The sequence below is a fragment of the Schistocerca cancellata genome, chromosome 8 (genome assembly GCF_023864275.1).
Source record: "Schistocerca cancellata isolate TAMUIC-IGC-003103 chromosome 8, iqSchCanc2.1, whole genome shotgun sequence".
In the NCBI taxonomy this organism is placed as follows: domain Eukaryota; kingdom Metazoa; phylum Arthropoda; class Insecta; order Orthoptera; family Acrididae; genus Schistocerca; species Schistocerca cancellata.
This window is the reverse complement of record NC_064633.1, coordinates 84915417-84940527: the sequence shown is the minus strand read 5'-3', so window position 1 is coordinate 84940527 and position 25111 is coordinate 84915417. Positions and strand designations below refer to the sequence as shown.

The 25111-nt window shown below is 44.2% G+C and overlaps 1 long non-coding RNA gene across 1 annotated transcript in view; it reads left to right on the top strand.

Annotated features, from left to right (window-relative positions):
- Positions 1 to 25111, top strand: part of LOC126095065 (uncharacterized) — a 56425-nt gene that overhangs the window by 282 nt on the left and 31032 nt on the right. Inside the window, exon 2 of the long non-coding RNA XR_007521904.1 lies at positions 15010 to 15115. This is a non-coding gene — a long non-coding RNA (uncharacterized LOC126095065). The remainder of the gene's footprint in view (positions 1 to 15009; positions 15116 to 25111) is intronic.

The window sequence follows — 25111 nt, the reverse complement described above, 5'->3', positions numbered from 1 at the left end:
AAATATTTCATATCAAAAGTAAAATGAATGTGTTTGTAATAAATATATTTTTTTAGAGAGTCGACAGCATTTAGTCTTGTCATCGATTATATGAAACTTGGTGGAACAAATTAAAATTTATTGCCTACTATTAATCGGTTGCCCTGACAGGTGGTCTATTGTGTGACGTAACTTTCTTCATTGTCAGGCCAAATTTTTTGAGACTTCCACAGTTAGCTGTGTTTTCATGTAACTTAGACAGCGTTAATGGATTTCATGAAGCAAGAATGATCAGTTTCTTCATCTTAACTGTGTATTCGCCAGCCGTTCATCACCTAACCACATCACATGCCCATACCATTTGAAACTCCGTTTCTTCACCTCTTCGGTGACGCGCATGCGAGTTTTCTTTTGCTTCACAATTTTTTTATTTGGTATCTTCTCTCGCATTGAAACTCTTCAACTTCTCAAAAAATCCATTTGTATGGCTTTGTCTTCTTCAATCTTGTGTTGTTTCCCAGGATTGCGCCCTATGTAAAAAAGTTCTATTTATTATTGATTCATGTAATCTTTTTTGTCTTTTTGTTAATTTTATCTGACCCAAGAGTGGACCTCAGTTTGATAGCTTGTTTAGCCTATGTTGTCCTTTGCCTTATGTATTAAACTGCTTGTGTATTAGCTTTAGTCTTGTTTGGATAGAAAATGAGATCTTCATAAAATTATTGGTTAAGTGACATATTTATAAGGCATAGTTCATATCAGTTCAGCCAAGCTAGGAAAAAAATCTTACTTTCATAGTCTCGGATGTTATTGAATTTAGCATATGTTAAAGTGAAGAACTAAGTAAGGAACAAGTATTAGTTTTAGTTTTCTCCAAAAAAGTTTCTGCTCAGAGATACAGCCCTTCAAAGATGAGACTGTGCATACCATTTTGAAGATGTAAATTTTGGGAAAAAAATTAAAATGCTGTATTTCTAGAACAATTCCATATATTTTGTTCTTTTATTTAAAAGATAAATGCTTTATGATAACGGAAATCCTCTACTTGGTCTTACCTGTCAAAGTTCTTTTACCATAGCATTCTGAACTTGTTTAATAGTTTATGGAAAAAAAAAATTTCAAAAATGCCATTCCGTGAAAATTTTATTATTATTATTATTATTATTATTATTATTAGTATCACATAGTTCTATATTCCCTGAAAAGGTGATCTTCCACTTTTAGGTTGAACAGGTTTTATAAAAAAATTGAAATTTTTGCCATGCATAAAACCTGTTTTATTATCACATAACACGCTCATAAAAATAAAAACCTAGCCTTATTTAACATAATTTTAGTTTTGAAAGATGAGTAAGCGACTCATTTTTTCAAGCATTTTAATTGGTTCCAAAATGTATGTAAACGGTCCAGAGACTTAAAGGTTCAGTTTATACAACTTCTGTGCACTGTGTTTTGTGCTGAAATTAGCCAGTAAATGAATTAAAAATGTGTGCCACTGCTTCTGTATCTTCCTTTGATATACGCCTTCCTGTTGAACCAATGGGAACTGCAGCACTTAGAATTTCAACACACTGTATACGGCAAGTGAGCACTGATGGCATTGTTGCTATCTTTCAGCTGGAAACCTGTATCCGGTAGCTGGTCCATGTGGTGGCATAAAGTTCACTACAATTTCGTTTAAGTTATAACTGGTGTCAATAATCTCTACAATCCACCTGTCAGTCACATGCCACAAACATCTTCCTTCTCAGGTTGTGAATCTGAATATTTGTTGTTTCTGCTGTTTCTGAGGTGTCAGCTGAATGAACGAAATTTCTTTTTTCTTGCTCTCTGAAGTGCGTACAGTAGGAGTTCGCCCATCACTTTGAGTTCAAAAATGTCTTCTGAATTCCTTTCACAAGAGTAGTTTGTTTGGGCCATTCTTCTTCTTTCTGCTCATGGAGTTCTTAGATTTCCTGTTTGGACAAAAGAATGAGGGCTGGGGATGTGTAAGATTTCATGACTCTTATAAAATCCTCAGCATCGTGAATCACAGCTGTATTTGGTCTGGAAAGATTGCTTTGTAGCATGGTGCTTCAGCAGGCCTCCTACAGTCACAAGGCGCCTTCCCATGACCAGTAGCACTGTATACTCAGTCAGTTGGCACAGGCGACTTTCTCAATTCAAACAGCTGGTAACGATTTTTAAAGTGACTAGGAGCATAGTCAGAAATAATGATCTTCTCTGCCCCTGTTTGCAGTTGAAGAATTTTGCACATTGCTAGCAAAGCATTTGCTGAGTCATGTCCTGTGAAACACTTGTGGCCTTGATTTGAAAATGTCACTTCTGTAAAAACTGAAACCTGGTCATTACTCAAATGATTCCCTTGTACTTGTGGGGGAATTACAGACCAGTTCTCAGTAAAATTACAGTGAAGCACTAAACATGGTTCTTCAGTCTCTACACACACTTTTTCTGCAGTATGTTGTTGTTGCAACTTCTTCAGATGCTGGTGTGTTACAGCTTTCACTGACCATTTACCAAGTTCACCAACAAAATTGTCAAAGGCAACAGTTTTCTTAATTAGTTTATTTTCCTCGCATGTCGCATATGTAATTTCTGCAGAGTTATCTGCTACATCTTTCAGGCAAAGTGTCCATAAACACAGTCCTCCCTTTCCAGGGCAGTCACCACATTCTGGAAACAAACAAGTATCTCGCTTTATGTTATAGACTACTAATGACTTCACACACCCAACAAGGTGTCATATGTCACGTGCTCCAGTAAGTTCTTCGAAGTTACCACACAAAGTTCAAAAATCGCGCAGCACACACATAAACGGACACCTCTAGGTGGTTGTGGAACTACCCACTTAAGTCGTAGGGTATAGAAGTTTGATCTTCCAATATGTGGAGTTGTATAGTTGCTCTTATAAAGTGCAAAACTTTCTTTAATACTGAAAGCGTTACCTCTTCACTTTCACAACTTTTTGACCTTCAACTGTTACAGTTAGTGTCTTTTTTGTTGGCACTCTGGTGAGAACAATCCCATTTATCGTTCCAGATAAAATGACTGAGCTATTTGAACTTGAGCCGCTTCTACAGGATGACCATAATAGGGACCTGGTCTTCCAAAGACTCCTTTTACATACCCCACGTTTCTCGATTTGTCTACCATGTACTTTTGATACTGATTCAATGTGGTTCAAAATTATTTTCTTTTAAAGTGTCTCTGGAATAATAGTTAAAACCTGTGCCTTTTCACTGTAGGATGCAAAATATTCAACAGCTGAATTGATATTTGTGAAAAATTCCCGGCAAGAGTGCTTTGGTTAATTTTCTTCTGAAGATGGAATTTCTACTTTGAAGAGTGTAGTCAGTTTTGCTGTTGTGTATTCATCCATAGCCTTAGTAATTTCTGTGCATATTCTTGATGGATAGAGCTTAGGACTCGACTTCATTGACCACGGTTTCTTAACAGGACTAACACCTACCTCTGTAGTTGACTGATTCAGGGTATTTAATTCTTCCTCTATTGATGCAAAATCTGCATCATCTGCACCATGCGAGGCTTCACCTTGTTCAGATACTATCATTATTGTTATTCTGTCAAAACATTTAGCACACAGTCATCACTGGAAGCATATTCACTTTGAAACAGAGTCTTCAAATGAGAACACTTATTCCCAGCCTGAACGAAGTCTGTTTTGTGTTTGTCTTATATATCACAGTCAGCACACTTTCCCGGTGGCCCCAGTCAGAAGACATTTCAAACAGTCCTTTTCACAAAGCACACTGCAACTGTGTCAACTGGCAAATTCCTCATGAAAACACAGAACTTGCTGGATGGTCTCAGATTTCTTAGAAGCCTCTTCAATAAACAAATTAGCAATGGACAGCTACAATACAGAAACCTGCAATGAACAACCATGACAAAGAAACTACAACAAAGTGTAAGAAGTAACTGCAACAAAAACGCTAGAAATGAAGATTCTAACAAAGAAATTAGTTAGAAACAACTTCAGTGAAGACAAACATTACTCTTGAAGGTTAAAAAATTATTTTTTTAAAATGAAACTTGTCAAACTTAAAATTGGAAGCTCTCCTTTACAGAAAATTTATTCTTGTTGTCAGGTGCAGTATTTACATGTGTGTTTTTTGTGATGTTACACAATCAATGTGAGTGGTAGTTAGCATATGTGTATACCTTATAACCTCAAAAAGATGACTACAGTGGAAGAGACACAGAATAACACACATTCAAACATGACACAAAATATTTATGTACATATTTGCACTTAATGAGAAAAATCTCGAAACACATTGTGCTAAGTACAAAAAATACGTAACTAGTGCAATATTTCTTTCTTTAAATAATGAATGACACCTGCAAGCTTGCAGAAACATCTATTATTATGTATAAATTGAGTCAAATGTTCCTACTTCCCAGACAGCTATCAGTTTGTTACATCAGCAGTTTTTATTAGATAATAAACCTTCATTAGGTCTTTTTATGCCTGTTATGTACGTATCATACAGAAGGTGTGAAAATGTAAGGGGGTATCCTATACGTAACTTGTACACCTTAAAACATCATTACCCTCATATTACATTTTCCCGCATTTTTTGAAGTCTGTTGAAAATTGTAAAAGTGGATTTTCAATGTACTTCAGTCCATAAAATGAAGCCAAGTGTACAAAGTATGTTATGAAAATGGGTACTTCTTTGTTTAAATCTTGCATCTTAAATCATTAAAAAGTCACATTGCCACATAAAGAAAAAAATTTTTGTCATAAAGGGTTAAAATGAAATATAATAATTGTTGTGGTGTTAATTATGGTATCTACATTACTGGTGATGTTAATTAACATTTCCAAATGTCCACCAAAATGTAATTTGTGTATATTCAGTCGTACACAGTCCAACGCAAGTTAAAAATTATTAACATATTAGAAGCAGCAGATGTGTATGTCCTATCAACATTAAAAAAAGACACTTTTACATTTTTCTTTTGAAGGTTCGCCATGAAATTATCATACCTTCCCTCCTCCACCATCACGACTTCATTGTATTTTCTTTCCATGTGGGTAGAAGTTGAGTCCCGTCAAAACACACCATCTTTGCCTTGTAACAGTATCATGAATTTGACCTTCCACAGTCGTACATTTCAGGTATGATAGATACACTCCTGGAAATGGAAAAAAGAACACATTGACACCGGTGTGTCAGACCCACCATACTTGCTCCGGACACTGCGAGAGGGCTGTACAAGCAATGATCACACGCACGGCACAGCGGACACACCAGGAACCGCGGTGTTGGCCGTCGAATGGCGCTAGCTGCGCAGCATTTGTGCACCGCCGCCGTCAGTGTCAGCCAGTTTGCCGTGGCATACGGAGCTCCATCGCAGTCTTTAACACTGGTAGCATGCCGCGACAGCGTGGACGTGAACCGTATGTGCAGTTGACGGACTTTGAGCGAGGGCGTATAGTGGGCATGCGGGAGGCCGGGTGGACGTACCGCCGAATTGCTCAACACGTGGGGCGTGAGGTCTCCACAGTACATCGATGTTGTCGCCAGTGGTCGGCGGAAGGTGCACGTGCCCGTCGACCTGGGACCGGACCGCAGCGACGCACGGACGCACGCCAAGACCGTAGGATCCTACGCAGTGCCGTAGGGGACCGCACCGCCACCTCCCAGCAAATTAGGGACACTGTTGCTCCTGGGGTATCGGCGAGGACCATTCGCAACCGTCTCCATGAAGCTAGGCTACGGTCCCGCACACCGTTAGGCCATCTTCCGCTCACGCCCCAACATCGTGCAGCCCGCCTCCAGTGGTGTCGCGACAGGCGTGAATGGAGGGACGAATGGAGACGTGTCGTCTTCAGCGATGAGAGTCGCTTCTGCCTTGGTGCCAATGATGGTCGTATGCGTGTTTGGCGCCGTGCAGGTGAGCGCCACAATCAGGACTGCATACGACCGAGGCACACAGGGCCAACACCCGGCATCATGGTGTGGGGAGCGATCTCCTACACTGGCCGTACACCACAGGTGATAGTCGAGGGGACACTGAATAGTGCACGGTACATCCAAACCGTCATCGAACCCATCGTTCTACCATTCCTAGACCGGCAAGGGAACTTGCTGTTCCAACAGGACAATGCACGTCCGCATGTATCCCGTGCCACCCAACGTGCTCTAGAAGGTGTAAGTCAACTACCCTGGCCAGCAAGATCTCCGGATCTGTCCCCCATTGAGCATGTTTGGGACTGGATGAAGCGTCGTCTCACGCGGTCTGCACGTCCAGCACGAACGCTGGTCCAACTGAGGCGCCAGGTGGAAATGGCATGGCAAGCCATTCCACAGGACTACATCCAGCATCTCTACGATCGTCTCCATGGGAGAATAGCAGCCTGCATTGCTGCGAAAGGTGGATATACACTGTACTAGTGCCGACATTGTGCATGCTCTGTTGCCTGTGTCTATGTGCCTGTGGTTCTGTCAGTGTGATCATGTGATGTATCTGACCCCAGGAATGTGACAATAAAGTTTCCCCTTCCTGGAACAATGAATTCACGGTGTTCTTATTTCAATTTCCAGGAGTGTATGATGCCATTTATATTGATAAGAAGTTACATGGGAAGCTGCATGTTACAGATCTTAAGTTCCTTTGCATTACGACTTTGCAGTGTGGATAATTAGATATACGGTTTCTTCGTTTGTGTGCAAAGTAGTTTGTTGGAAGTAACTAAAATTAAGTTTGAGCACAGTGTTTTTCCCACCAATATCCATGTAACATAAACTGCCTTTTTTACCTGCAGGACATAATGACACTAACAATCAGCTTTCACCAGTGGCAGTGTCGAGACTGCATTTGTGACCACTTCATAAAGATGATGGTGACTGCCTCAAATCTGTCACCTGTATTTTATGTATAGTTGTCGGGACCTTTTCAGGAATGTGAATATTGAGATTTCAGTTGGATTGTTCGTGTTATTAATGCTTCAAACATATGAGAAAGTTCAGAGTTTGAGCCTGTAGATGGGAAGTAGGTGTTTTCTTCCCCCAACAACTTTCTGTTCCACTTACAACAGCTGGCTGCCTCTCAACCTTCCCTCCTTGAAGAATGATCTAACATTTCCAGAAGATACCTAATAGTTTTTTCCCTACTTCTAAATGTGTGTATCAACAGTACTTGAAGTCCTGCCTCCTGAAGCTGAGTAGGCCCCTGCTGGCAAGTCATTCTGTCACTTTGTAACCAAACAGTTTCGGTGTGTCGCATGAAGTGAGTGTTTGCCTAATTTGATGCTAACATTTGTGCACTTTTAAGGTCAGTTCACTCTGAAAGGAACATCACTGTCAAATGGTGATGTGTTCACACTGAGCAGAATGTAAACACACACTTCACTTAGCCCAGAACCAAATGGTGAAAGTACAGTTTATAATAAAAGATGTGATACAGGAAATTGAATACAGTATCAGAATTAAGGATCTAACAGTGATTAAGATTATAATAGGCCCAAACAATACTCTTGATGGATGTTCTTGACAAAAGTTGTACGGTAAATTTTCCACATTGCTGAGAAGTGAAAGAATAGCAAAAATGCCATCTGACTATTTCAGAACACCAACATTTGTGTGCTAGATTAAATACACTACTGGCCATTAAAATTTCTACACCAAGAAGAAATGCAGATGATGAACAGGTATTCATTGGACAAATATATTATACTAGGACTGACATGTGATTACATTTTCACCCAGTTTGGGTGCATAGACCCTGACAAATCAGCACCCCGTAATGACGGCCTTGATACGCCTGGGCATTGAGTCAAACAGAGAATGGATGGCGTGTACAGGTACAGCTGCCCATGCAGTTTCAACACGATACCACAGTTCATAAAGAGTACCGTATTTACTCGAATCTAAGCCACACTTTTTTCCGGTTTTTGTAATCCAAAAAACCGCCTGTGGCTTAGAATCGAGTGCACAGCAAACTGAAGTTCTGAAAAATGTTGATAGGTGCCGCCACAACTAACTTCTGCCGTCGAATATATGTAGCGCTACACAGGCATCCTTTGTAGGCACAAAGATAAATACTGGCGCCAAAAGCTCTACGTCAATAAATAAAATTAAAAAAAAAAAATTGGAAGACGAGCTTTTTTCTCCGCCCGAGTTTCGACCACTGCATTTTCATACATTATCCAACGAAGTAAATACAAATTCCGTATTGTTCATCTTCGAATTTCAATGTACTACGAAAATCCGACTGATAATACTGGGATTTTTGTCAATATGGCCAACTCTACGTTCTGAATTTTTTTCCTACCTGTGAGAAGAAATGGTTGCTAATAGGAACCTCATGAAATGTGAATCACATGCAGTATTCTCTTCACCATAAGAATAATACAAATATAAACATTTTGCCATGTATTCTTTCGTGTTTGCTTCTATCTCATTTAAATCCTGTCTGCCAAATAAACTACGAAACTAGAGTGAGACAACAGCAAACGTGGAAGAATATACGTATCGTGTCATGTTTATATTCGTATTACTCTTGTGCCTAATAGTGATACAGTCAGAAATGAAGCACGGCAACTGACTAGATTTTTAAATCTAAGATGACTAATTTCTGTGCAGAATTTGATGTACTAAAGAAGCGGCCGCAAAGATTTTCAAACGGAGAAAAATTTTCGCCAAACTCTCGTTCAGAACATGTTCTATCATAAGCAATCTATTATTTGGTTCTTGTTGATCATTATCAAAGAAAGCAGCAGTGTAAGTAACAACAAATAGCAGTCTCTTGCCATTGTTTCGGTAATAAGACGATTCTTCTCTTTTTAATTGTAGGCGGCGGTAGCACGCACAAAAGCAAGCCATGCCGCGAGCAGCGACAGGCCGTAAACACGCACTATCAGAATGCGACAAACAATGCATGACACAGTATAGTAATGCATTTTCAGCTTGGAGTGACTGACGTAAATACCTATAACATAGATAATGGCACTTATCAGATCAAAGCAAAATAAGCAATCAATTCAAACCAGACGAAGCACGTGAAAAAGGAAGGTATCCGTATAAATACGAACGGAGCGCCTGACGCATAGCAATGGCTACCTGGTAAAGCTTAACTGCTAAGCTTTCGACTCTAACCAAACTACTGTAGCTGTATCGTCATTCATTCGACCTAAATTGTGTCTCATATTACAATGGACCAACTTTGTTTCGATTTGAAGGTGGGGCCTAAAACTTTTCTCTCCCCTTGAATTTAGAGTCTCAAATTTCAGGTGTGGCTTAGATTTGGGAATTTTTTTTTTCCTTTATTTCGAGTCTCATTTTTCAGGTGCGGCTTAGATTCGAGTGCGGCTTACATTCGAGTAAATACGGTAGTGACTGGTGTATTGTGACGAGCCAGTTGCTCGGCCACCATTGACCAGATGTTTTCAATTGGTGAGATATCTGGAGAATGTGCTGCCCAGGGCAGCAGTTGAACATTTTCTGTATCCAGAAAGGCTCGTACAGGACCTGCAACGTGTGGTCCTGCATTATCCTGCCAAAATGTAGGGTTTTGCAGGGATCAAATGAAGGGTAGAGCCACGGGTTGTAACACATCTGAAATGTAACGTCCACTGTTCAAAGTGCCGTCAATGCGAACAAGAAGTGACAGAGACGTGTAACCAATGGCACCCCATACCATCACACCGGGTGATACGCCAGTATGGTGATGACAAATACACGCTTCCAATGTGCGTTCACCGCGATGTCACCAAACACGGATGCTACTATCATGATGCTGTAAACAGAACCTGGATTCATCCGAACAAGTGAGGTTTTGCCATTCATGCACGCAGGTTCATCGTTGCGTACACCATCGCAGGTGCTCCTGTCTGTGATGCAGTGTCAAGGGTAACCGCAGCCATGGACTCAGAGCTGATAGTACCTGCTGCTGCAAACGTGATTGAACTGTTCGTGCAGGTGGTTGTTGTCTTGCAAACGTCCCCATCTGTTGACTCAGGGATTGAAGTGTGGCTGCACGATCCACAGCCATTCGGATAAGATGCCTGTCATCTCGACTGCTAGTGACATGAGACTGTTGGGATCCAGCACAGCGTTCTGTATTACCCTCCTGAACCCACCAATTCCATATTCTGCTAACAGTCATTGGATCTCAAAGTTGGAAACATGATGGTACGCATTTCTCCTCCTTACACGAGGCATCACGACGATGTTTCTTCAGGCAACTCCGGTCAATTACTGTTCATGTATGAGAAATCTGTTCGAAACTTTCCTCATGTCAGCATGTTGTAGGTGTCGCCACCAACGCCAACCTTGCGTGAATGCTCTGAAAAGCTAATCATTTGCATATCACAGCATCTTCTTTCTTTCAGTTAAATTTCACATCTGTAGCACGTCATCTTCGTGGTGTAGTAATTTTAATGGCCAGTATTGTATGTACTACTGTTATGAAAAGAAAACCCCATCTATACTGTGTTGCTTTATTTTTTGTAGCCAGATAACATAAGAAATAATTGTGGTTTTGTCATTTGATAGATCTTTTTGGGTCAAGAGGAATGTTCAGTATGAGCCATCAGCTATGGCTAGTGACATAGTAATGGTTGTTGTGGCATGCCCTTTGGTGCATGTATTCAGTTCTGTTGTTAGTTGGCAAAGCCAATGAATTGGGGAAAAAGACTAGATCTTGTGACACACTGATCTGTATTTTAGACAGAGGTATTGGTTAGGTTTGAAGGTGGCAGTTAGTGTTGGCAAAGCCAATAAGCCTGGTACTGAAAAAACATTGGGTTGTGGTAACAGTCTGGTCTGTACTGTAGCCTGTTTGAAAAATCACCAATAACATGACATTATAGTTGCCACACTGTTTTTAAGGCATTTATTCCACATTTCCTATATCACAAATCAAAACCAATGACTGGCTTCAAACCTTCCTCTGTATCTGACTTTATTTTGTGTTAAAAGGGGCTTTTAATTAAAATTTTTTCATCTCTTTATGTTCTGGTGTGCATGTAGTAATATTTTTGTTCCATATATTGTAATACCTCAATCATTTTACATTATTTGAAAGCTAACGTCTTTTCTGGAGAATGCTTACAGGAAATATCTCGGTCCTCATGTCATAAAAACAAAGCTAGTAACAAAATGAGTGCTGAGCAGACAAGAACATGAAATCCAGCACAGTGACTAGCGCATTGCAAACATAGGCCAGCTTTTGTCAGCAGTAGACGATGCGGCTCTCCCCACAGAAATGTAAACATCAGAACTTTTTTCCTGGAAAACATTGACATTCTGTTCAGTTGATAAGTCTTTGTAAACGTTTCCATTTGGAATGCATTGGGTGATCTTTCAACATTCTTTCCTCTCAAATTTGAAACAATCTTTACTCCCATAATCTGTGTATCTGACAACCACTGCCATAAGGAAATTACAACACATTGCAACATAAGGGTTTGTTCTGGCTGAATCGACAAGTGGAATGAGGTTGATTATGGTACGTTGCGTAGTATTAAGGGAGATTGTGGGACAAAAGGTATATTTGATGCGAGTTACTGGCTTTGACCAGTGACATCATGTTAATAGCTGCTGTTACATCACATTTTGGTGTGTATATTGAGTTTTGTTGTTAGTTGCCAGAGCCAATGGGTGTGAAAGCAAAACACTGGTTGTGACAACACTGTTGTATAACGTATCTCATTTGAAAAATCGCCACTGGTCATCACAATAGTCACCTTGTTTACCCTGCTTCTCACGTGTTTGCTACATCACTGGTCAAAGTCAACAACTCACAGTGAATATTCCTCTTTGTCTGAGGCTGCATATTGGGTCTTCTCACATTTCACTGTGTTAACTTGTTCTGATACACTGTGATGGCAAGTCGGGGTATACGGTGTCCGACCTCCCTTTGCAAGGCGTAGTGCAGCTGCTCGACATGGCACGAATGGAAGAAGTCGTCAGAAGTCCCGGCAGAGGTATTGAGCTGTGCTGCCCCCGTAGTAGTTGTCCATAATTGTGAAAGTGTTGCAAGATTTTGTGCACGAACTGACCCCTCTATTACGTTGCATAAATGTTCAATGGGATTCATGTTGTTTAAAGCTGGGTAGCCAAATCTTTTGCTCGAGTTGTCCAAAATGTTCTTCAAAACAATCGTGAACCGTTGTGGTCTGGTGACATGACATCGTAGTTTGGGAACGTGAAGTGTGTGAATGGCTGCAGATGGTCTCAAAGTATACAAATGTGACCATTTCCAGTCAATGATAGGTTCATTTGGACCAGAGGACCCATTCCATTCCGTGTAAGCACAGGGCACACCATTATGGAGCCACTGCCACTTCTGCAGTGCATCCTTGACAACTTGGGTTCGTGGATTTGTGGGGTCTGCGCTACACACTAACGCTTCCGTCAGCTCTTACCAGCTGAGATCAGGACTCGTCTGACAAGGCCACAGTTTTCCAGTCATCTATGGTCCAATCGAAATGGACAAGAGTTCAGACAGAGGTACTGTAGGTGATAATGTGCTGTTAGCGAAGGCAATAATGCTGGTTGCTTGCAGCCATTAACACCAAATTTCATCGCATTGCCCTATCGGATACGTTTGCCATATGTCCCACATTGATTTCTGCTGTTAATTCACACAGTGTCTATAAGCACTGACAACTCTACGTAAACACCGCTGCTCTCGGTCGCTAAGTGAATGCCGTCTGCCACTGCGTTGTCTGTGGTAAGAGGTATTGCTTGAAATAGGGTTTTCTGAGCATGCTCTTGACACTGTGGGTCTTGGAATATTGAATTCCGTAATGATTTCCAAAACGAAATGTCACTTACATCTAGCTCCAACTACCACTCTGTGTTCAGTCTATTAGTTTCTGTCCTATGGCCATAATCATATCAGTCTCGTCACACGAATCTCCTGAGTACAAATGCCTCTGCCATCGCTTGGAGTAGCTTGCACCAGGGAGATTTTTTCTGGCTGACATGTTCAAAAATTCTCGTGTATCTGTTACTCTACATTCTCTCTTTGTGACACATAGTTGTTCAATTGTGTTGTAAAATATTAATCTTCAGATGTAGCTCTTTTCCATGTTTCTTGTTTCTCCCGTCTTAGTCAAATCCAGCCATTTGACTGTGTATAGACATTTACATTACTGCTGTTGTCTTCTGGTCCAGATTTTACAGGGTCATTATAATTAAACTCTGAATGATCATAGGACAATGACATTTCGTGGAAACGTCTTTGAGGACCTGAAGTAGAAAATGGATGAAACACCGAAGGGGACATATTTTGATTTCCACATGAGACAGTAATATCTGTTCATCATGTACCACATTAACATTCCAGGTTACAACTGTTGCTCAGTGTGATAACCACCTGGTTCTGTGAGTTATGTGCACTCTGTGTGGATGCCATTTCACAGCTGTTAACAGTGCTTTTCAAACTGTGAGCCGTGGAATATTCAGCTGTTGGAACACAGCACTGCACTGCATGGAGATCACCCATCACGTCGCGCATTCTCAGGAACATCTTGAACAATTTTTGTCACAGTTGGTCCTCTGCCTCTCACAGGAGCAATCCCCAAATTGCGAATTAATTCAAACTGCCAATCTTGTTCTTCAACCCCATTATGGAAGGGAACCTCTCTATGTATATCGATAGTCGAGGAGAGCAGCTGTAGCACTGTTGCTGTTTTGATGAAACAGCTTTACGAGTAAAGCCATACTCACCTTGTCCAGACTCATGTTGACTGCCTGCAACTGTAATGCACACTAATGCTTGTTTGAACCATACTTAGCCATACCAGTAGCGGCGTCTAATGGCAAGTCAGGGCACTAAAACTACTAACACAAATCCTGCAGTGCAGTCTGAAAATCATTCTTACAAAGTGGAGTACCCATACAGTAGACAGTTTTCAATCTGCACTGGGGCAAGTAGTGGAACTTTAGTTAAAACCGCTCTGTATGCCAATTAGGTTGTTTTCTTTCAGAGTATACTAAGGATATTTAGCAATTCTATGCAGTCACCCACTCTATTGGAAAGTTGTGCAGGTCACAACAGTACATAAGAAAAGAAACAGAAGTAATTCACTGCGTTAGAATATAAAGCGGTAGCTTTATTGAGAGGAGTTAAAGCTCATTATGCATGTCTTTACAAAACTGAGAGGCAGCTTCTGTGATCTGAGTTTATTAGCCTTCCTGTCACAATATTTCTTCCGTATTGGCTCACCAAGATATTGAAATTCATGGACTCCCACAAATTTTCCATAATCTATGTTCATGAAATCCCTGCATATTCATCAACAACAACAACAACTTGAACAGTTTCCAGGCCCAGGCTAGGTCTGTTTAGAACATAACATGCACCATGTAGTTTTGTTTTCCCACTGTCTGTGTCCACTGTGATCCAGTCCTCAACCATCTATCGCTTGGTATTCCTCTTGATCATTTCCTTTGTGTCTGCATTTTGTGTATCTTCTTGGGACTCCTCTTGTTTTCCATTTTCTTTGACTGCATGTACCATTTTAGCCTGATGTTTATATCCTGTTGTGTAAGGGTTCCTCTTCCACCCTTTCATTCCTCATCCTCTCTCTCCTTGTTACTCCTTTCCTATTTCTGAGGAACTTCATTTCACAAACCTGTAATTCTATGTACATCTTTAGTACCAGAGTTCAGATGCAAAGGTCAGTAACTTCTATATTTTACTTCTTTGCTTTTTTTGTGTCATGCCTTTGTTCCAAACAAGGCTCCTAACACATAGCAGTGTTGCTTCTACCTGACTCCTATGTTCACTGATCTCCTCCTCATTTCTTCCATTTTCATCTGTCACATTTCCCAAGTACTAGAGATTTTCCACCTTCTGAAATGGTTCGCCTTCAATCCCTAGTGTGCTAGTTGGTCTATTTTTATTTCTTGTTGTAACCAGATCCCACTTTCATTCATTAAATTTCATTCCATACTCTCTGTTTCTTCACAAGCATCCAGCTGTTCCTGACTCTCCTCCTCTCTTTCCCCAGATAAAGTGTTAACTATGGTACTTTTGTTGCAGGTGGTCAAATATTTATGCTACTTGGGAACATCTAGTGGCTCCGACATTGAATCCTTGCAGTAGTACGTGAACCTCATTCCCAGCATGTGCATCAACTAGTGATGAGGTAGGTACTGTAAACAGAGCAGCAGGGCATGCCGGGCACCTGCCGAATCTACCGAAGTCGTGAGTAGACTGCCCAGTGGTGAAATTATCTGCAAGCAACTGTAAAATCACTCCAGTTTGTTGAAACAGGCAACTGAGTGTGAGCAGAAAAATTTTTATTCAGTGATAATTTTGTTTGTGGAAATTTGTGAAACAAAAACCTGTCCAGAATACGAGAAGACATTTTACGTGTGTGTGTGTCTATTTTCTGAACTTCACATCACTTGGAGAGTACATACAGTGACAGAAAAACAAAATTACAACACCGAGAAAGACATTTGCAACATAAATGAAAGTTGGTAGGCATGTTGCTACATATCAATTTCATGCTAGTTGCACAAGAGTGGCACTAGTAGTGTCAAGAATGCCTTTAATACAACAAAGAAGTAACTATCAACACTTTTGTGAGTTTGAAAGAGGTTGTGTAATACGGAAACGAGAAGCAGGATGTTCCTAATCCAATACTGCAGAATGACTTGAAAGTAATGTAGCCACTGTACTTAATTGCTGGCAGTAGTGGTCGCGAGCGTGACGATCACGAGCGCAGAATTGTACATCAATCTGTGATTCAACCCATTGTTGCCATTGATAAATAGCATTACAGGGCCAGGCGCTAATGACCATAGCAGTTTTGCGCCCTAAAACCATAACAAAAAAAAGCATTACGGGGGTTTTTCCAACAGGATAATACTGGCCACATACGACCTGTTACCCAAAATGCTCTATTGAGTGTTGGCATGTTGCCTTGGCCTGCTCGATCAACAAATCTGCCTCCAATCGAGCATGTATGGGATATCATTGGACTACAGTTCCAGTGTCATCCACAGACAACATTAACAGTCCCTGTATTGACTGACCAAATGCTACAGGCATGGAACTTGATTCAACAAACTGGTGTCTAGCACCTGCACAACGCATTGCATGCGTGTTTCCATGACTGCTTGCAACTCCCCCTGCGGGTTCGGGGGTTAGAATAGGCCCGCGGTATTCCTGCCTGTCGTAAGAGGCGACTAAAAGGAGTCTCACATGTTTTGGCCTTATGTGATGGTCCCCTCTCGGGTTTGACCTCCATCTTTCTAAATTATTCCGAAGAGCGAGCCAATTGGGGAAGGGCGCCTTACGTGGTGCACTGTGTATCCGTCGTGCAATTAGACCTTTAGCCGGCTTTCACGTCGTTGCCATGGTGTCCCGCTCGTTTTCGATCTTTAGGGCGGGGATACGTCCCTGGGTGCGATTACCACGCTGCCCTCTGCAGTGTTTCTTTTAACTGCGGCGACGACCTTGGACAGTTTTGCACCTAAGATCCAGCACGGTAGCCAGTCCGTTGTGGTGGGGCCGCCATGTACCCTCTTGGTTGTAGCCCCCTGACAACACAGGGATCGCTCTACTGATGCCTGCGCCGTTAACTCCCCACGTATGCCAAGGAGTAGATGCCTATCCTCCTGGGGTATCAGGACTCCCGGCAATGGCCATCCTGCCAGGTGGCCTTTGCTGTGGCTGGGTGGCGCCCGTGGGGAGGGCCCTTGGTCGGAGTAGGTGGCATCAGGGCGGATGACCCGCACTGAAGCATGGTACATCATCTCTCGCTGGCGGCCAGCCGCCAGCAGTCTCTAAGCGTTCTCGGGCTCAATTTAATGCTCAGAAGTACGATCCGCAAACGTTCCCCTCCCTGGCCACGCCGTGGGAAGAGCGTAAGTCCCAGGATGGAGGTAACAGTTATTCGCCCCGATTCTTAGTTTGCACGAGAGCTGATGGGGAGTCTTTTCTCTCCACAAAGCCTCAGTTCTTCGTCGAGCATTTAGAGGACAAGTTTGGGGAGGTGGAGGGCTTGTCTAAAATGCGCTCTGGCTCAGTACTGATACAAACGGCATCCTCCGCCCAGTCACGCAGGTTACTTGCTTGTGACAAGTTGGGGGATGTTAACGTTACTATTACTCCACATAAGAGTTTAAATATGGTCCAGGGTGTTATTTTCCATAGGGACCTCCTTTTGCAGTCTGATGACGAGCTGCGCGCCAACTTAGAACGTAGAGGTGTTCATTTCGTCCGGCGCGTTCATCGGGGTCCGAGGGACAATCAGGTTGCTACCGGTGCCTTCATCTTGGCCTTCGAGGGTGATACGTTACCGGAAAAGGTCAAGGTGATGGTCTACCGATGTGACGTCAAGCCCTATATCCCTCCCCCGATGCGGTGCTTCAAGTGCTGGAAGTTCGGCCATATGTCTTCCCGCTGCACTTCCAGCCTCACATGTCGAGATTGCGGACGCCCATCTCATCCCGATACTCCATGTGCCCCGCCTCCCATCTGCGTCAACTGCGGGGAGCACCATTCACCTTGCTCGCCAGACTGCAGAATATTCCAGAAAGAGCGCAAAATCATGGAATATAAGACCCTGGACCGACTGACTTATACTGAGGCCAAACGGAAATACGACCGATTACATCCAGTGAGAATGACAACTTCCTACGCCGCTGTTACAACACCTGTGCTAGCCCCATCAGTTTCGCGCCTTTCGGCCGGATCGACGAGTGGTACAACTCCTCCTGCCCCCTTGCCAGTGGGGGGCTCTACCCACCCGATTGCTCCTGTGCCACCTACCTCAGGAGCAACACCATCCCCCCCATCGGGGACGTCGGTCCCCGCTTCTACGCCGGAGAAGTGTCCAACTTCTTCGGCTTCTCACGCTCGCAAGGGGTCCCTTGGGTCCCTCCCTTCCCAGGTTTCCACCGGCGGGAAGGCTGACGATAGACAGTGGCGTAAGTGCCCACAATCTGCAGGTCGAAGGGCTTCCCGATCCTCCTCAGTCCCGGAGACTGAATCGGTGAAGCCCTCCCAGCCAGTTAAACCCAAGGAGCAGCGTGAGAAATCAAAGAAGAGCAGCTCTAAGCCCAAGGAACGCGCGGTGGTAGCCACCCCATCGCAACCTTCTAGCTCTGCGTCTGAGGACGCGGTGGAGATTCTGGCGTCCGCTGAGGACCTCGATCTCGCCGGTCCCTCAGACGCCGTGAATAGCAATAGCACTAGCACGGGTGCTCAATCGGAGGCAGCAGGTGACCCAGCGGCGTAATCTGCCGTCCCAGTCCCGGCACGCCTTTCTCAGCCATGGACAAAACCATCCTCCAGTGGAACTGCAGCGGTTTCTTCCACCATCTAGCTGAGCTCCGCCAACTTATCAGCCTTCACCCTTTCCTCTGCATTGCTCTGCAGGAAACTTGGTTTCCAGCAATGCGCACCCCCGCCCTCCGTGGCTATCGGGGTTATTATAAGAACCGAGCAGCTTATGAAAGGGTGTCTGGTGGCGTCTGCATCTATGTCCTTAACTCACTTCACAGCGAGTCTGTCCCTCTCCAAACAGCTTTAGAGGCTGTCGCTGTTAGGGTGTGGACGCCGCAGGCTCTTACCATCTGCAGTCTTTACCTTCCACCGGAGGGTGATGTCGCGCAGCATGTCCTGGCTGCGCTGATAGCCCAATTGCCGCCACCTTTTTTATTACTGGGCGACTTTAACGCCCATAACCCTCTGTGGGGTGGGTCAGTGGCAACAGGTCGAGGCGCCACCGTTGAGCATTTATTGTCGCAGCTCGATCTCTCGATTTTGAATGATGGTGCCTCCACACACTTCAGTGTGGCGCATGGCACCTACTCCGCCATTGACCTTTCAATCTGTAGCCCTAGCCTCTTACCATCTGTCCACTGGAGTGTGCATGACGACCTGTGTGGTAGTGACCACTTTCCGATTTTTCTGTCACTACCACAGCGTCACTCTTCTGGGCGCCCTAGCAGATGGGCTATGAATAAGGCTGACTGGGACTTGTTCTCCTCCACTGCCGCTATTGAGCCTCTCTCAACTGATGCCATTGATGTGGTGGTTACATCGGTCACCGCTGGCATCGTCACTGCCGCCGAGTCTGCCATTCCCCGTTCTTCTGGGTCCCCTCGGCGGAGGGCTGTGCCTTGGTGGTCGCCTGAGATCGCTGAAGCGATTAAGGATCGCCGGCGGGCACTCCAGCGTCACAAGCGACATCCCTCCATGGACCACCTTATCGCCTTTAAACGGCTGCGTGCGCGGGCCCGCCTCCTTATCCGCCAAGGCAAGAAGGAGTGCTGGGAGCGGTATGTGTCCACCATTGGACTCCATGTCACTCCATCGCAGGTCTGGGCCAAGATTCGACGGGTCTTCGGCTATCGGACCCCTGCCAGCGTCCCTGCGCTCTCACTGAATGGAGCAGTTTGTACTGACTCCGACGTCATTGCAAACCGCTTAGCAGAGCATTTTGCTATGAGTTCCGCTTCTGCGAATTACCCCCAGGCCTTCCGCTCCATTAAAGAGCGGATGGAACGTCGGAGCCTTTCTTTTCGCACCAACGCTTCTGAACCCTACAACGCTCCATTCAGTGAGTGGGAATTTCAGAGTGCCCTTGCCGCTTGCCCTGATACCGCTCCCGGGCCAGATCGCATCCACTGTCAGATGCTGAAACACCTTTCAGTGGACTGCAAGCGACGCCTCCTCGACCTTTACAACCGTCTCTGGGTCGAGGGTGAGTTTCCATCGCAATGGCGGGAAAGTATTGTCATCCCCATTTTGAAACCTGGAAAGAACCCTCTGGAGGTGGACAGCTACCGCCCCATTAGCCTCACCAACGTTCTTTGTAAGCTTCTCGAACGGATGGTGAGCCGGCGCTTACATTGGGTACTGGAGTCTCGGGGCCTTCTGGCTCCGTCTCAGGGTGGGTTCCGGAAAGGCCGCTCCGCCGCCGACAATCTGGTGAGCCTGGAGTCGGCCATCCGTACTGCCTTTGCCCGCCGTCAGCACCTGGTCGCTGTCTTTTTCGACATGCGGAAGGCGTACGATACGACATGGCGTCATCACATCCTTTCTACGCTTCATGGATGGGGTCTTCGGGGCCCTCTGCCGATCTTTATCCGTAATTTCCTGTCGTATCGTACCTTCCGCGTGCAAGTCGCAGCCTCCTATAGTTCCACCCACGTCCAGGAGAACGGTGTGCCACAGGGTTCTGTTTTAAGTGTCTGTCTGTTTTTAATAGCCATTAACGGGCTCGCTGCGGCCGTGGGAAATTCTGTCTCTGCTTCCCTGTATGCTGACGACTTCTGCCTTTATTACAGCTCTGCTGGCATTGCAGCTGTTGAACGTCAGCTACAGGGCGCTATCCGTACGGCGCAGTCTTGGGCTGTAGCGCATGGGTTTCAGTTTTCGGCAGCCAAGACCCGCGTTATGCATTTCTGCCGGCGCCGAACAGTCCATCCTGAGCCGCGGCTTTATCTTGGCGACGAACTCCTTGCTGTGGTGGAAACCCACAGGTTTTTGGGGGTGGTTTTCGATGCCCGGTTGACTTGGCTGCCTCATATCCGGCAGCTTACACAGACGTGTTGGCGGCATCTCAACGCTGTGAGATGCTTGAGCCACACCCGCTGGGGCGCCGACCGCTCTACCCTGTTGCGGCTCTACCATGCGTTAATCCAGTCCCGTCTGGATTATGGGAGCCTGGCTTATGGCTCAGCATCCCCATCTGCGTTACGGGTGCTGGACCCAATTCTCCACTGCGGGATACGCCTTGCCACTGGTGCTTTCCGCACCAGCCCTGTGGACAGTGTGCTAGTGGAGGCAGGTGTACCCCCACTGCGGTTCCGGCGCCAACGTTTGCTGGCCGCTTATGCTGCCCATGTTCTAAGCTTGCCCGGGCATCCAAATTATCGTGTCCTGTTCCCGCAGTCAGTCGTCCATCTGCCAGACCGTCGGCCCCGGTCGGGTTGTCCGATCGCCGTACGCGTCAAGGAGCTTCTCTGTGGGCTTGGGTTTTTCCCTGTTCCACCTCCTTTCCGGGCGCCTCTGCGTACACCCCCGTGGTGTGTTCCTTGCCCTTGCCTTCGGCTCGACTTGGCACAGGGCTCGAAGGACTCGGTCCCTCCAGAGGCCTTCCGCCGCCGCTTTTATTCCATCCTGGCCACGTATCAGGGCTCTGGAATTGTTTACACCGACGGTTCGATGGTTGCTGGTCGTGTCGGGTATGCGCTAACTCTAGGGGACCATTCCGAACAACGGTCCTTGGCGGCTGGCTGCAGCGTTTACACTGCTGAGCTAGTCGCCATCTTTAGAGCCCTAGAGTATATCCGCTCCTGCTCAGGTGAGTCCTTCGTTATCTGTAGCGATTCCCTGAGCGGTTTACGAGCTCTCGACCAGTGTTTTCCTCGTTCTCGTCTGGTGATGGCTATCCATGAGTCCCTGCATACTCTTGCGCGTTGCGGCCGCTCTGTGGTCTTTGTGTGGACCCCCGGTCATGTCGGTATCCCGGGCAATGAACATGTTGACCGCCTGGCGAAAGAGGCCACGAATAAACCATCTCTGGATGTTGGCCTCCCAGAGGCTGATTTGCGGGCAGTCCTCCGCCGAAAAGTTTTTGCGCTTTGGGACGCTGAATGGCGCGATCGGATTACACCCAATAAACTCCGTGCCATTAAGGAGACGACGACTGTGTGGCGGTCCTCCATGCGAGCCAACCGCAGGGACTCAGTCGTCCTTTGTCGGCTCCGCATTGGCCACTCCCGGCTAACACACAGTTATTTACTGCGCCAGGAGGACCCTCCTGTATGTCGCTGCGGGGCGGCTTTGACGGTGGCCCACATTCTGTTGGCCTGCCCCCTTTTAGCTGTGGTCAGGCAGACATTTGCGCTGCCTGATACGCTCCCTGCCGTTTTATCCGATGACCCTGTTATGGCTGCCTTAGTTTTACGTTTTATTCGGGCAGGGAGTTTTTATTCTTTCCTCTGAGTGTTTCTGTTTTATTTTATTTTTTGTTTTGATTCTGGCCTTTGGCCTATGATTTTACACTGATCTTTTAATGTGTTTCTAAGTGGTTGGCTTTTCCTTTTTTATTTCTATGGTCAGCCAACCACTGTCACACTCTGTGTGGTTTTAGTTCGTTTTGTCTTGTCCTTGTCTCCGTTTCTTTTGTTCTGTATCGTCTGTGTCTATTCTGTTCCTCGTTTTTATTCTCTGTGGATGTTCTTTGTCTTTGGAAAAAGGGACCGATGACCGTAGCAGTCTGGTCCCTTTCATCCCCCAAACCAAACCAAACCAAACTGCTTGCAACAATCTGGTGGTTACACTGGTTATTAATGTACCAGCATTTTACATTTGCAATCGTTTATCTCGTGCTTACACTAACTTGTGATCTTGCAATGTTAATCATTTAAAAATGTTACTTGGACAAATTTGTTCTGTCAGTGTACATTACTTGTACACTAGTAGGTGATGTAGATTGTAGGCAGGACTCTTATTGAGGTTGTGCTGTTGTGCTATGTTGACCTTCTTCCAACTTCATGATGCATATTTGTGAAACATATCAAAGGATTTGTTGAGATTAAAGTGGAAACTTTTTTACTGGTATTTGTTTGGATTGAACTCAAATTGAAAAGAACTTTTTGACTGTTTTGTTCTCTCTCGTTTGAGTTACATGAAATTGAGTAAATTTCCCCTGTTAACATCACCTGTCTATGCTATGATTAGCTTCTGATTTCATTATTGGTATTCCTGCTGCTAGATCCTCTCTCTTCCAATTTGGATGGATATAGTGATCCATTTGGTATTGGGCATCAGCACTGATCTGTGACGTCATCAAAATGGTGGTCATGAATAGCTCGCCTAAAAACTCACTCACACTCACACTCTGCAGTTAGCTCCATAAAAGCCATGTGCAGAGGTAGTACATATCATTCTTCTGCCGAGTACTGTCATAAGCTATGTGATTGATATAAAAGTGTCATAATTGACAATCTGGCAGTTATCAAATTTAATCCAAAACTGTTAATTCATTCAGTAAAATATTGGACAATGATGTTTGTACGCACTGGTGTATAAACTTCTTCACAGCTTGGATTAAGTGATATTACTGTTAGATGTATTAACGTGAATAGTGAGGAGGAAACGTCATTCCATTGAAAATGTATCGGACAAAGTACGCCTAATGCAACAAATACTCGGGTGCTTTGTTTTATAGCCCAAATAAGCAATTATGGTACACATATGTAAGTGTATATTCAACCCTCAGATTTTGTAGGTGGTAGACTGTCAGTCATAATAAACAAAGAAAATATTCATAATACTGTGAGAATGCTGTAGCATTAGTGAATAGAGCATCGAATGTTAACTGATTAGTGGTGAAGATAGCCTGGTGTGAAATCTCCGTAAATTGAGAAGTTGCTAATCACTATGCAAACTCGTTGCAAATATACTCTTTAAAATGAAATTTATGAACATTTTATATATGTTTTGTTGCAAATAATCACACCAAGCTGCTGAAAGATTTCCTTTACTGATGTGCAAGTTGTTTTGACCTAGCCATAATCATCTGGCTGAAGTTAAAAAATTTTTAATGGCAAATTCCACGTCTGCCTTGGGGGACACGTCTGCCTTGGGGGACACGTCTGCCTTGGGGGACACGTCTGCCTTGGGGGACAGACAGTGGTATGTGATGGTTCCTTTTTTCCTGTTGTTTGCCTGATCTTGAAATAGATTCCTTCATTATCTTTGTATATTTTACCTGCATTTTAATGTAGAAAATATTTTAAAGTGTTAACCTCGGAAGGAAACTTGCTTACAGAAACAAAACGAGGGAAGACATATTATTTGGTTAGCAACTAGGTCCTAGAGTAGTAAGTGCATGACAATACTTTTCCCTTCTGAGTGGGAAGGTGTCGTGATAGGCAAACACGTTGCCTCCTGTTTCTGTTTGGTAACCACAGATCTTTTCTTAGGCTCCCGTTTAGAAATTTTGCGCTTCGAAAATGGATGAAAAGTTGTCGAAGATTGCATAGTTGAAAGTGTTGACATCAGAGAGAACATTTATATTTTCTGCTGACTTCACTTGCCTATGAAGATTTTGCTTCATCCCCAGAGATTAAACTGTCACAGGAACTGTACTTTCGTGTGAGTTTCAGGGTTTCACACAGTCTTGCTGTCCCAGGATGTGGCAAGTCCTTTATTATGATTTGTTGATTATCACCACTACCTGCTCCCACAGATAAGCCATTGCTGAAGACTCAGATTTGCTACCAGCTTTCTCAACTGTACATCTGCAAATGGAATGTGTTTACACATGTTAACTCAGATGGCTGAATAGACACAAATGAAGATGTATTTATGAATGCAGGCATTGCTGTCGGAACAATATAGCTCTCAGTTCCGTGGATTGTTTTCCAACTTTTTCATGACATATACCTCCTTGTTCGTTGTTGAAGCTACTTTTCCAACCTCTTATCTCCAAAATCATATATTCAGAAGTTATTTGCAGTGAAGATTTGTGCTGCTGCTCATATTTTAGATGTCTTCTAAAATTCCCTGGGAACTTTCTTAATCATTGTGTACCATTAACATCATAATAATCTTATGTGCCTGTACTTGTTACATCCCTTTATATTACATAGATTGTTGCTTCACACTCTGCCAGAGTGCTACTAACAGAACAATCTGTACTATAGTGGAGAAACTACTTTGCACCATGCATTGAAACACACATGCCAATATCTTTGTCTCAGCTGGCAGGGAACAACCTGAAAAGTAGTTAAAAACTTATTTATTGACACCATAAGTACAATACCTGGCGAAACAATTGAGCCGAACAGAGTAATCCCAAAACGAAGTTCAGTAGTAGATCAAAGGCTCTGTCTCGGAGACGGATGCTATCAGATGGTGAACAAGCATTGATGACATAGTGTGGTATAGTAGCAAAAGGTGGAAAGAGAGCGATGCTGTTAAAGTGGCCATATTTTAACTGTGTGTACTTTGAGTGATGGGTGGTGGCAGTACCCGTCGGAGGAGTCACCACTGAGGACATTGGCATCTGGTAGTGTCAGTGAGGTAGTACATGTGGGCATTACTACATCCCACTCCCTCAGAGTCGAGACGACTTGTCGGCAGCTCCGAAACCTGAGAGACCCAACTT